Source organism: Camponotus vicinus, unplaced genomic scaffold (assembly GCF_025532165.1).
Source record: "Camponotus vicinus isolate PSW18456_S1 unplaced genomic scaffold, iyCamVici1.0 SCAF_6, whole genome shotgun sequence".
Taxonomy (NCBI): Eukaryota; Metazoa; Arthropoda; class Insecta; order Hymenoptera; family Formicidae; genus Camponotus; species Camponotus vicinus.
Genome location: NW_028141978.1, coordinates 2,540,305 through 2,553,593, shown reverse-complemented (window position 1 = coordinate 2,553,593; position 13,289 = coordinate 2,540,305). Strand labels below are relative to the sequence as shown.

General features: G+C 33.1%; 1 protein-coding gene across 12 annotated transcripts in view; it reads right to left on the bottom strand.

The window, feature by feature from the left end:
- The window catches only part of Heph (polypyrimidine tract-binding protein 1 heph), a 364,683-nt gene that overhangs the window by 291,615 nt on the left and 59,779 nt on the right, over positions 1-13,289 (bottom strand). The window lies entirely within an intron of this gene.

The following is a 13,289-nucleotide window of genomic DNA, read 5'->3' as shown; positions in this document are numbered from 1 at the left end:
GTGGAATGTAAAATTCAGTCAACGTCCATTTTTCGAATTGTTCTAATTATGCATGCGTCTGTGACTTACTCGAAAGCGCATCCGCGTCATTTGCATAGAATTAAAAGTGCATTACCGTGACGGAGAATCTAAAGTGCGAGTTGACATGATAATCGATAAAAAAACGTAAACATTGCGTACCATTAAGTATCACGCAACGAAATTACGATATACATGATTAGTGATATAATTATATTTCATACGCAGATTATGAAGAAATTATTTATAAATAGCATTTCATTTAAATAATATATTATTTATTACTTTTGATTTTCCACGAGAATGTATAATATATTCTAATAAAAATAGTAGATATTTATTTAAAATGCAACAAATTTATAAAAATAAATACATATGTATATATAAATTTATATAAAAAATAATATATAGTATATTTTTTGAAATATTTTATATTATTTATATCTCATATATATGAGAGAGAGAAATATAAAGCAAATAATTGCTTGAATCTTCGAAGAGAGAAATATATATTTCTTTCCGATTCGTAGACGCAATTAGATAATTTAAATTGGATTTTAATTAATACACAAATGTAATTATCATTAATCAACATTAATCAACATTTATCATCGTAAGGTAAAAAAAATTATATTTACGCATAAATATTCTTATTTTCCATTTCAAATATTGTTTTATTCATCTCTAGATATGATTTTAAATAGTAAGAAAAAAATGAAAAAAAGCATTTTGCGAGTATCTCTCTATGAAATCATATTAAACAAATAACTATAATGAGATAAATTTTATCGATATACTTTCGCTATTTATTTGCGTATAAAATGCTCATTTATTTCTCCCCTGAACCTATCGATAGCGGCGAATGTTGTTCGAACGATATATGTGATAAAAAATACTATCGACGAGATCCCACGATTTTTTATCTTGCGCCACGTTATCGAGATTTTGGGGTTTCGAGAGTTTCGGCATTAACGATAGCTTTCGCTCGTGGCTCGAGTCACGATTGCACGCGTAGCTCGTTATGTCGTAAACGATCGCTATTTTTTCTATCCCCGATACAGCTATCGTGCTGCCACGTCCAACATATTCGATTTATAACAGTCTCTTTCGGGATCGAGATAATAATGCCACATAACATGCACAACAAGTAAATAGAGAACCGCGTCTGAGGCGCGGTTTCGAAATAGTATCATTAATCACACGGCAGAATTATAAGCGCGTTTACATCTCTCTTTGTAAGATTTTTATCGGATATAATATACATATAAACTAATAACATATCATAAAGCAGGATGATAGCAGGATGATTACTTTCTCATCGCGTATCTAAGAAGAATTATACAACTCTTCCATTTTGCTCTACGTGTCGCTGTTTCTACGATATTTGAATTTTCAAAAAAACATGAAAACATTGCCGCCGCGAATTTATTTATAGTTTACAAAAACGCAGCATTGAAAAGCGCGTTATAGCCCAAGGCGTGCTCGTGCATGTTTTGCTTTCGCGCCACCGGATACCAGCGCGCTTTTATGCGCGATATCGTCGAATTGACGCGGATGCATCCGTCGCGCGCGCGTCAGTCGACGAAAATGGAATAAAGCCTCGCTGGTTCGAATCCGTCCATTTCTGATGGACCAACGCTAAACGCCGGATCTCGCAGCGTGCAAAAAATTGAGCTTCGCGATTGACGCGCCGCGAGACATGCATGCATGCGTCGATATATCGACGGCTCGTAGCATAAGAGTTATAAACTCAAAATATACGTGTATTCGTATATCAAAGAGATAAGATGATTTTTCTCAATAAATTTCAACATATATTGATTGATTTTGTTCGATTTTGTTTTAGCGATAAAATGGAGCACTCGTCGTTATGACATCAATTGGCATCAATTGATGCATTATAAATTCTGATATTTTTGCAAATAAATTATTATCCTATACATTAACAACGTATAATCTAGCAGAGGAGAGAAATAACGATAATAGTTTTATTTTCCATTTAAAATATTTTGTTCATTTTTGTTTGCGACAACATATAAAGATTATTAACAATATTTGTAGATAAAACAAGCTAAAAAAATAAAATAAAAATAAAGATAGAGAGTAAAAGCACGTCCGACTTTCTCAAATTCTGCATTTAAGTATCTCTAAAGTCAATCAGAAAATAAAAAAAATCTGTTCGGAATTTTTTTCAGGTTTTTTTTAACACTAGCGTGTGTACAGTTGCAAACTCGCGGCGTCATAACTTGCTTCGAAGAGTGACCAATCGCGCGCGAGGTTCCAGCTGATCTTAGCGTGGCGTATCGACGTAACTGTCGATACTCTGCCTAATAATATGCGAGATCGGCATTCGAATGGGCCATATCGCCGCAAAGCGGAGTTCTCGCCGTTGCTGAATTTCGCGGACGCTCCGATAATGCACGCCCGGCGGCGTAGATTGCGTAGATTAAACTTGCCCAGCCTCCGCTTGCGCCAATATTCGGCTTTATCCATTGACGGTGCGTCAATACCCGATGGAAACTGATGAAAAGTGCACCGTGGCGGAAATACGAGTCTCTTTTTTTTCGCCTATTCGCGTCGATGTCTGAGAAATGAGTCGAGAATCGGCCTTCGTGTGCAACGAGAAAAGCATTCTCGTACGTGGATCTCGCGATAGATAGTCCGTCGCGCATACCAAGAGATTCATGTGTGTATACATATATATATGTATATATATATATATATATACACATTTTAGGAAAAATATTTATTTCCATAGCGAGAATACGCAGCTGCATTCGATATCAAATATTTATTCGCCGCGCCGTGAGTGACGTAATATCGCCGCGTTTGCTGCTCGAAGAGAAGACACGGGATCGTCTGTATAACTTTGAAATTCCTGTCGGTAGTTAAGGAATTCTGAGTAGTTTTAAGCAGACAGTCCGGCGCAAAGTAACTTCGAAGCAACTAACGCAAAATTTCATTAGCTCGCCTGCGGTATGTCCTTTATGTATTCAGCAAGCGATTTGGAATGTTGGAAAGAAATTGTAATGATAATTTGTATATCTTGTGTCGGTAATGAGAAAATAATAAGATGTGTACATGCGTGAAAAACAAGAAATGTGTGTAATAAAAATAATTATCGTAACTCTCTAAGTTTCAAAACTATAATTATATATTTCCTTCGATTATGCGGAACATCATATTCAGATGAGCAAAGATGGTCGAAATAATATTTAAAATAAAAATATATGAGAGTTAATTTTCTTTTACTAGATTATATGATTGTTGTAAAATAACAATCCATTTGTATGTTAATTAAAATTTAATTTAAAATGTTTCGTTGATTTTATGACTCGGAAATAAATATTTTTAATGTATATTTGTGGCGCTAGAAATTTCAAATAATTAATGGACACAATTATTTCTTTCATTAAATGGACAATAAAATATTTTTGTGTTTTTCCATGAATTTATATTCATTTTACATATAAATATATCTTTTAAGATTTACATATTTGTTAGGTTCGTTGTTCATATTTCATTACTTGTTTTTCTTAAATTGTATTAAATACATTCTAATTACTTTTGAAATAAATGAGTATCTGTTTTGTTACAATTCTAATTATTTACATTTAAGATGATATTTCAAATAATACTAGAAATAATAGTTTGAAATAATTAATATAAATTTAAAAGCTTTAAATATTATTTTAAATAATAATTTCTCTGTTTCTCTTTGATATATTTCTTTTAAAATTATTTTAATTAATAATTTTGACTTTAGTAACTAAATATTTCAAATAAATATTTTCTATATATTTATATCTCTATCACATTTTCCTTTCGCGGAAAATAAATCTGCAAATAATATCTTATTTCAATAAAAATATACAATTACTTTCAATACCTGCATTCGACATGTACTATTGTATATAAGATTCCAAGCTAAGCATATAATACTTGAGAAGCTTCATTTAAATTCAGATCAACTCAACGTGCTTGCTAGTAATTCGCATAATCCATAATACGGTGAGTCGAAAGTCCATATCGCTTCTCGCCCGTGAGGAGCGATTCACCTTCAAGAGCGGGCGAGAACGAGGGAAGATAGCGATAAAGGCTGGGAGAAGCGGATTCTCGCGGTACGTAGTAATAGAATGGTAAATACTTCATTAACGTGTTACTACACCCCGGTGGCCGAGAGAAATCGCGGAGCAAATGAAGCAACCCCCGCGTGGCACGCGCACTGTAGCGCTTCTTTCTCTCTCGCTTCTTCATCGTGCGCGGGAGATCTCTGCGAGAGTACATTAAGTATCATTAAGGCACCCGAGTAATCGCATCGACTCTCTCTCTCTTTCTCTCTCTTACACACATTTACGTTAACTGTATTTTTCGTGCCGGCGGGTTGCAATCAACAGCGTTATTATGTACGGCGCGTTACAAGATAAAGATGTGTTGCGAGCGTTTTCGGGAGCGTTGAAGTATTAAAGGAAGATCGCGAGCATCGAAAAATAATAATAACTCTTTAACAAAGCGTTAAAAGTGGTGAGCAAATTTGCGTCGAGCTTGTAATAACTCTTCTCGCGATGTCTCATCATCTTTATATCTCGTCTTTAGATTCACACGATCTTCGATGCGATATTTATATATGCGACGTTAGAAGAAAGATAATTAGATTAAATAATTAGATTAAAATAAATAAACTTGTATGTTTTTGACACAAAAAACCTCTATTGTTATACATCGAAGGAAATACTTCCTACAAGTACAGATATTAGAAAAGGATCGTTTATCTAAAATGGTAACGCGGCATTTGACCGGGACGCGGCAAGTTAAATAAATCATGCTCTTTCTATACTCGACGCTCATTGCGCGAATAGACTGACGTGCACTTTTGACCTTTGAAATTAATTCTCCACGAGCTCGCGCGCTACATGCAATAAGAGAAAATCTTGAGAAGAGCATTACGTGTCAGGTAGTATATTACAATACCAAGAGATTGTGCGCTCCGTTTTTCCTTCCGAATTATTTTTCCTCGCGAAACACTTTCAAGAGAGCTCCTCAAAATTCGACGAGATTTCCATTTTGACCGAATGTCAAAACAATAAAAATAATTCACTCTCCCGAGACTCATGGGAGACAGTATTCTGGAATATTTCAAGAAAAGATATCGTCTCGATAATCTCGATACCTCGAATTAGACATCTCTAATATGTTCTCCGAACGATCGAGTTCGCTTTCGCGGTGCACACGCTCGAGGAATCACGAGACTTTCGCAGACAAGTTAATGGCGATATCATTATTGCAGCCGGTCGTTATTCACCCTAACAAACTGTGCGGTGAGATGCATTAATCTCCCGAGGCAATGCATCACCGGGCCGCAGTGCTTTCTCGCGTACGCAATGTCTATGCATTCGGCTTGCGACATACAAGCCGAAAGCTGGTGGCTCGCGTATAGCTACGTCTAACGTGCATATTTCACTTTCGCGCGACCAAGTGCCGTCTCTCGGCTTTCTCGAGTAGACTCGCCGAATTAGAGGGAATTTCGAGAGCGTGACGGGAAAAACGACGGCGCAAAGGGTCTTGCTTTTCTCGATACTTATTCACGTTCTTAAGAAATATCGCGATTACCATTCCTTAGACATCATCTTGGTCGACACAAACATTAACATCACATCAGCGATAACAGCGGTGACCTTTTATGTTTCAAACATTTGTCTCAAATATCTCCAATATCGTAACATATACTAGAATATGTATACTATTTCAAGAATAACATAAAATTTTTTTACATCTTTTTACATTTTTCACATTGCGATAAAGCTCCGTTTTTCTTTTTACATCTTACGGGGGAACCGATTTTTAACTATTATCCGAGAAATTGCAAATTCCTTCGAGTAACGTACTTTGAAAGTAGAAAATAAAGAGTAAAAACGACGTGTCTTCCTCGTCAGATATATTTGGCATACTTTCGAACTTTATACTTTACTGTATCGCGAATAGAGAAGAGGCTATGGAAGTTATCCTTCTTCGATGAAGTCCCCATGTATTATTCACCCTTGCGCCTCTGATATTTTGCCCTTGAACGCTCTAATGCGTCCAAAAGGCATGAGGGAGAGCAAGCATGGGAGGAAGCGGTTATGGCGTTTGACAAAAGTAACCCCATGAGAATAAAACACTCTGGTCCTTGAAACATCTTACACACGCGACCGCTTTTTCAAAAGTATCAAAACTTGTTTCGTAGCGACAAAGAAGATTATTATATTAAAAAATATAGAAAGATCTCTCTAATGTATATTTCATAACAAGCTTACTGCTGTGAAGAATAATAACAACTTAAATTATACGAGAAAAAGAGAGACCAGGAAAATTCAATAAAGGAATAATGTTTACTATTTAACTAGATAAAAAATTATATATATATATATATACATATTAAAAACTTCAAGTTGCATCAGACAATACGGTCACAAAGTTAAAATCACAAGAAACTCTAAATTACAAAACATTCTTGACCCTTTTAACTGGCGAAGTCGCCAAAATGTCAAGATAAAAATTACTGTATTTATCATAGTCTCGTATTTATCTCCGGACATTTGTGCGCCGGCTCCGAACCGAATTTCCTTTTAGAATGGAATAAAAGGAAGAAAAACAAGACGTACGGCTCTCATTTGACCGAGCGCTCTCATTTTCCCTTTGTTCGTAATTCCTTTACAGAAACGTGCATTTTTCAACGACGGCATTAAACAAGGATATATAAAACCGGTATATAAAACCGCGACAGTAAAAGAAATAACAAGATACATACATATCCAGTCGGAGTGCATAATAATGCACCGTCGTCGTGCAAACACAGACGGCCAAAGCGAAAATCTAGCGTGCGTGACGCTATAAATAACATCGCAATTAATAATTTCATGGTGGCGAACCATTCGCGTCGGTTAATTCATTAATTGTTTCGCGACATTTAGCGCACATCCTGCGCTTATCCCTGTGATAACATCACGATGTAATTTCCTATCGCCGGTATTATTTTCTCGCGTGATCGCGCCAGTGCGTGTGCGCGTATGTGTGTGTACGTATATCTATCCAAATACAATAACGTTTACATTAAATACGACATTACCGATGTAATTGTTACGCGATATGTCGCGTAAAACGAGCGAACGTCGATCGAACGCTCGACAAAATCCGTGTGAAAAAAAATTGCGGCCAACTCGTGCTCGGAAATGTCTCGTTACGCAAATGCGTCATCACGAGATTCCCCAGAGATTTATCGCGGTTTGCAAAAACCACGCTCTTTCCGTTGTCGCGTCTCTTTCGAGAGCGATACGCGAAAAAAAATACTCGGTTCACATCTCATTATTGTTATGCATTTATGATCAAAGCTATTCATATATCTCTATTTAATAACGCGACACTGGTAAAAAGCTTCCGGCGCTCACGTAGGACCGTTTGAGCAGAAATAAATAATGGAAATGACAATAAAATTAAAATATTTAGCTTTTTAATCGTATGACGTTAAATGAGATTATGACTTTAAGGAAAATTATATCGTATAATTATGACACAAAAAAAGAGTTATATCGACATCTCTACATTCGACGACATTAATAACAAGCATAAATTCAATATGGAACGTGTACAATTACGGCGCCAACCTGAAAAACCTGATGTTGCAACGAACCTTGGCGACATCATCAAGTATAACACGGCTACAGCTCCTGCGGACCGCGCTATTTCCGGGCAGTTCTTGCTCCGATGTGATGCATGGCTGCATCGGGTACTGCAATTAGTCCATGACGCGACAAATAGACGAATGCATAATCCCGACACAGCGTTCGCCTTTAATCAAACCCGACGCGCTTCCACGTGCGTACGTAGGAGCGGAGACGGTTGATATTAAATCATATTGACATTCTACTCGATTCGGCCCTTCGCGCTACTCGAAACTCGCCATTAACGCGAAAAACGAAACTTTAATTGCTGTAATAATTATCGAATTAATCTCTACTTTATTTGTCATTTTTCCGATAACTAATTTCGGTTCATTCAAAATCGATATGTGTTCTATTTTTTGCGCTGTTTTTGTCTGCAGATATGAAAATATATGAATGAATAATTCGCGATTCATGTAATCGACATTCCGGCGTGTAATTACTATCGCGATATTAGATGCAAAGTCGCACAAGAAGAAAAAAATAAAACTTGAGAAGGGAGCGCGAAGGGCTGCGACCAAGTAACGCGGTATAACTAATGACGAGGAGATAAACGGCTCGGCAAACGACGCGTAACGAGTCAAGGTGGCCGTAGAGATTCCGCGCGGAAACGGACCGAAACCTCCCGGGGGAAACCCCTTGTCAGGAAATTGTTAGGACTTCCACCGCGCGCACTAGCGGAAGCGGATCCTCCACCGCGACGGCGGCAGCAGCGACCGTCGACGTAGAACACCAGAACGAGAAGTAAACCCACGGGATGCGATGAGATCCAAATTTAGACAGTCGCCCGACTCGAGATAAATAAAGAACGATCGCTCTCAAAGTACTAAGCGCAGCGCTTCGGGATTTTGAGAAAAAAAAAACTGGCGAGGCAATTTAAGATAGAAGCGTAAAAAAATATCTATGCTTATTAATTCTACAATTAAGCAATTTGAGGAACAATATAATGACCTTATTTATACTTTCTTAAAAATTTTTGAGAAATAAATTTAAATTTTCTATCTTTTTTGATTAATTTTCTGGTCGAATAGAAAAATGTCCGAGAGAAACTGATCAAGATAAGATTTTTAAAGATTTAAAATTGTTTAAGATGTAAAATTTTAACAGACTTTTATCATTTCTTATCATACTTGACGCTAAACCTGTCAGACAATAATAATTTCTATTCATATTCACATAGATTATCTCTTATATTGTAATTTATTGCTGTAAAAGCAGTTAACAATCTTCTGACTACTATTTTTTAATACAAATGATTAAAAACTAACTAAAATAAACAAAATTAATAACCATTCAAATTCTTTTAATATAATAATATTAACAGAATAATGTAGTAATATAATATAGCAATATAATAATATTAAAAGAATGTATTTAAATAGTTAATAATTTAACTTAATTAATTTAATTAAGCTAACTTTATTATTAATTTTAGTTATTATTAAGTTATTATTAAATTCTCTTCTAATATAATAATATTAAATTAATTTAATAATAATTTAATAATAACTTTGTATATTTAACTCTCTTTTTATTTTTTATCTTTATATTTAATTTTCACTTAATTATAATAATGAAAAGCTACCATAACTGTAAATATGTATATATTAAGATAAAAAAGAAAAAGATAAATAAAATTATTGAAGCTGTTATTAAAGAATTGTCAAATTTATAGTAATTTGTTTTTAGTACTAATTATGCTTAGTTTTTAATTATATTGTATTATTATACATTTATATTTATAAAAAATAATAGTCAAGATATTGTTAGTTTTGTATGGATATAGATTAACTATTGTGTATTAATAAATTTGTTTAATTCTTAATTAATTATAGACTAAGAGAGTCTTAATAACTAAGAAATATCTGAGATTAACAGTCATAAATTAATTGTCATCTACTGATACATTTTGCCTAATTAGTTTCTGGCTATTTTTTGTCCAATGTTTTTTAATGGTTTTTTAAAACGTTATTCATCTATTAAAAAATAAAATTAATTTCTGATTTAATAGTGGGCTTCACGTAAATAGGATTAAAAAAATTTTTTTACTAAGTCGTTATATAAAGTCACTTATTTCACAATCAAAAAATTTAAAATAGTAAAAACTGGCAAGTTTCTGACTTGTAAGTTAATTTTTCTTGATTTTATTAGAAAAACTTAAGAAAATTAATTTAAAAAAAAAGATTATAAAAGTTTATATATTATATTTCTCTAAAAAGTTGGATCGTTATTGTATTAAAAACTCTTCAATTGTGGATACTTGGATTTTACAATTTTTTATAGGTTCAATTTATATACGTCAAGATTTTTTTTTAATTATTTCATTTTGCGATTGCGACAATTAGTGTAAACCGTATATGTGTATATAACTATAAAACGTGTACATAATTATTACAAAATATATACGTAATTATTATTTCAAGTTCCTTCCAAGTAAGCCTGCGCGATTGTTGACGTTGCGAAGTAACGCCGCTGGAGAGAGAGCTAAAATGCAACGCGTTGAATAATGGAATGGTTACGAGTAACCTGGGTTAAGTTGCTCATCTATAATAATGCACAGTATGTAGCTAAGCTCCGCCAAAAGCCGCATTACCTCCGCGCTTAATAATACGTCACGGTTGATAGAGATCCTCCTAGTGAATAAATGATATAAAGACAGCGGTGCGTGAGCGCGGTATATTCAATCACTTCCTACAAGAGAAGGACAGATGCATGTTCTAGCTCTCGAAGAAATAAACTCGGGAAAGAATAGCTGGATTTACGTGTCATGTATTTTTCAGTTGCTTTTTATACATTTCAATCACGGTGAAGATGCATAGTCTCTTTGCAAGGGCGGAAATCACGTCGACAGTTGTTGGGTTTCTATTGTATATTTAATTTCGCACAAGTCCTACAACTCTTTGATGACTTTGTAGTTTAAATACTTATCTTTTAACCTTCTTCTTCGAGCACTAACGATTTCGTAACCCTGCGCACACGAGTTCGATAACGGTGAATTAAATCAACGAATTAGCAGCTTGAGCCAACTGAATAGCTGGTGCAACGGTTTAACTTCGCGATTAAATTTGTCTCCAACATGGCAAATCGCTAAATTGTGAATTAGCAAATCATTATGCAATCGCGCGATTAAACATATACATCTGTAAATCACGTATATGTCTTTTTTCCAGACAATATAAATTATTTAAAAAATTATTCAGCAATTTATTTCGTATTGCAAATATCTTTCAGAAGTATGTAAATGGGTCAAGAATACATAGGAACTGTTTTAAAATAGATAAAATCTCTCGAAAATTTGAAACGAGTATGTCACATCTGGATACTTATATGTATATTTTTTTAGACAATATAAATTTTTAAAAAAATTTTCCATTCTCCTTTTCATCAAATTAAAACTCTTTCAAAAATGGAATAAATAAGCCCGGAATCCTTTATAAGTGAAAAATTTTGTTTTAGAAAACCAAATTCTCTCGTGCAGTGCTTTATTTCGATACATAAGCGTTTGCTCATAGTTGCTCCGTTTTACTCGATATCTTTACTTTTTAACAGATATAGAATTTTTTAGAAATTTAGTACCTCAAATTCTAACAACAAATCATAAAGAAAATCTTTCTACATAAAGTATCAGAGAAAGAAAGATAGAAAGAGACGCTGTATGAACTTGGCATTTTAATCCTGAGGCATTCTCTTAATATGCAGTTAGAACTATTTATTTAAACTAAAAATTAAAAAAAAATTATAGAATTAAAAAACCAGAGTTCTTATTTATAAATTTCTATAAAATGAGAAACATTAACTTCAAACACACATATACTCTTTAATAAAAACATATAGAGTAAAAATAACTTTTTTTAAATAAAATTTTGAAATCTTAAATTCGTTTTCTAAAGTAACGAGTAAAATAAAGTAAAATATTATAACATTGTATGCATATATTGCATAATCAATGTTGTATTAGCAATGCATATAATGCGCGACAAGGTATAAGCAGTAGATGGTAAATATGCTAATTGATTCATTTCGACATATTTCGTGACATTACAATAACATTTACGGCTATTGGTTGTAGAGCGAATCAATAACAATTAGCAGCTTTTAGTATTATTGGCTATAAAATTTATTTCACCTTAATATATTGTGACATAAAGTACAATGCTACTTTAAAACGAAAACAAGATTATAAATAGATTCTATCCATAAATAATCAAATATATTAATAAAAGAGTAAATATCATTTTACAAGATACGTACTATATTTTATGTCAAAATAAACGATAAGACATCTCGTCAATTATGGATCTCTTGATAATTTTATCTTAATTTATCTTAATTTTTATATATAGATAGAAGAAAAGAATTTGTAATACAGACTGTTCTGAAACTACCGGACTTCCTTTTAAGGGCAGATTTTTTAGATAAACGAACATTAAGAATATTCTAAATCTATAAACGTAAGATTTGAGATTTCTTAGAACATTTCAAGACGAAAATTCTAATAAAAAATGTCGAGGCTATAATAGTTTTTAAAAAGGAAGCGATTATATCTTACGAATAGCAGGACTAATTGTAAGATTTCGCGCATTCAAGTACGGCGAAATGACAAGTGAAAAAAGTGCTTCTGAATGCCCTTTTTATGATATTATAATTATCGTATAAATTTACATAACATTGTCATTATACTTTTTCGCTTCTCTTTCAGTATTCAATTATTTTTTTGCGACTAATGAACGCAAGAATTAAAAGCATCTCAAAAATGACTCAAGTAAAATGTTTGCGATTATATTTTAACTTCAGCTGTTAAAACGATCGATCAATATAAGATTAGAACATGAAGACTATGCTACATTGTGCAAGACGAATAAATTATAATAATATTAAATTTAATGTTTATTTATTTTACATTTTAGAATATTTTAGAAATATTCTATACTTATTACGAAATATTTTACATTTTAGAATGTTCGCAATAAAATACAAATTGTATCGTTTCAGTAAAAAATAACTAAATCAATACAGTAAACACCTTAATATTATATTGATCGACCATTTTGATAGCTGAAATTAAAACATGTCGCAAATTTTTACTTGAATCATTTATGAAATGCCTTTAATATTCTTGTGTCCATTTCGCAAAAAATGTATTAATGCAATGTGTAGAAAAGCGAGAAAACATATAATGACAATACTATTTTAAATTTATAGAATAATCATAATATTATAAAAAGGGCGCTCCATTCCATAAGAGCACTTCTTTCATTTGTTATTTCGCCGTGCTTGAACGCGCAAAATCTCAGCCTTGTTATTCGTAAAATATAATCGCTTCCCGTTTAAAAACTATTATAGCTCAATATTTTTTATTAGGATTTTTGAAATGTCTTGAAATGTCTTAAGAAATCTGCCCAAGAGGAAGTCCGGCAGTTTTAGGATACCCTGCGTATAAAAAGAAATTATATGTAATTCCGTTTACACAGGAAAAACTTTCGCTTTCCGGGCAACTGTTCTAAACCTCTTCATATTTTCTATAACAATTTACTCATAAAAAATCTATCATCATAGTATGTAATTTTTCTATAC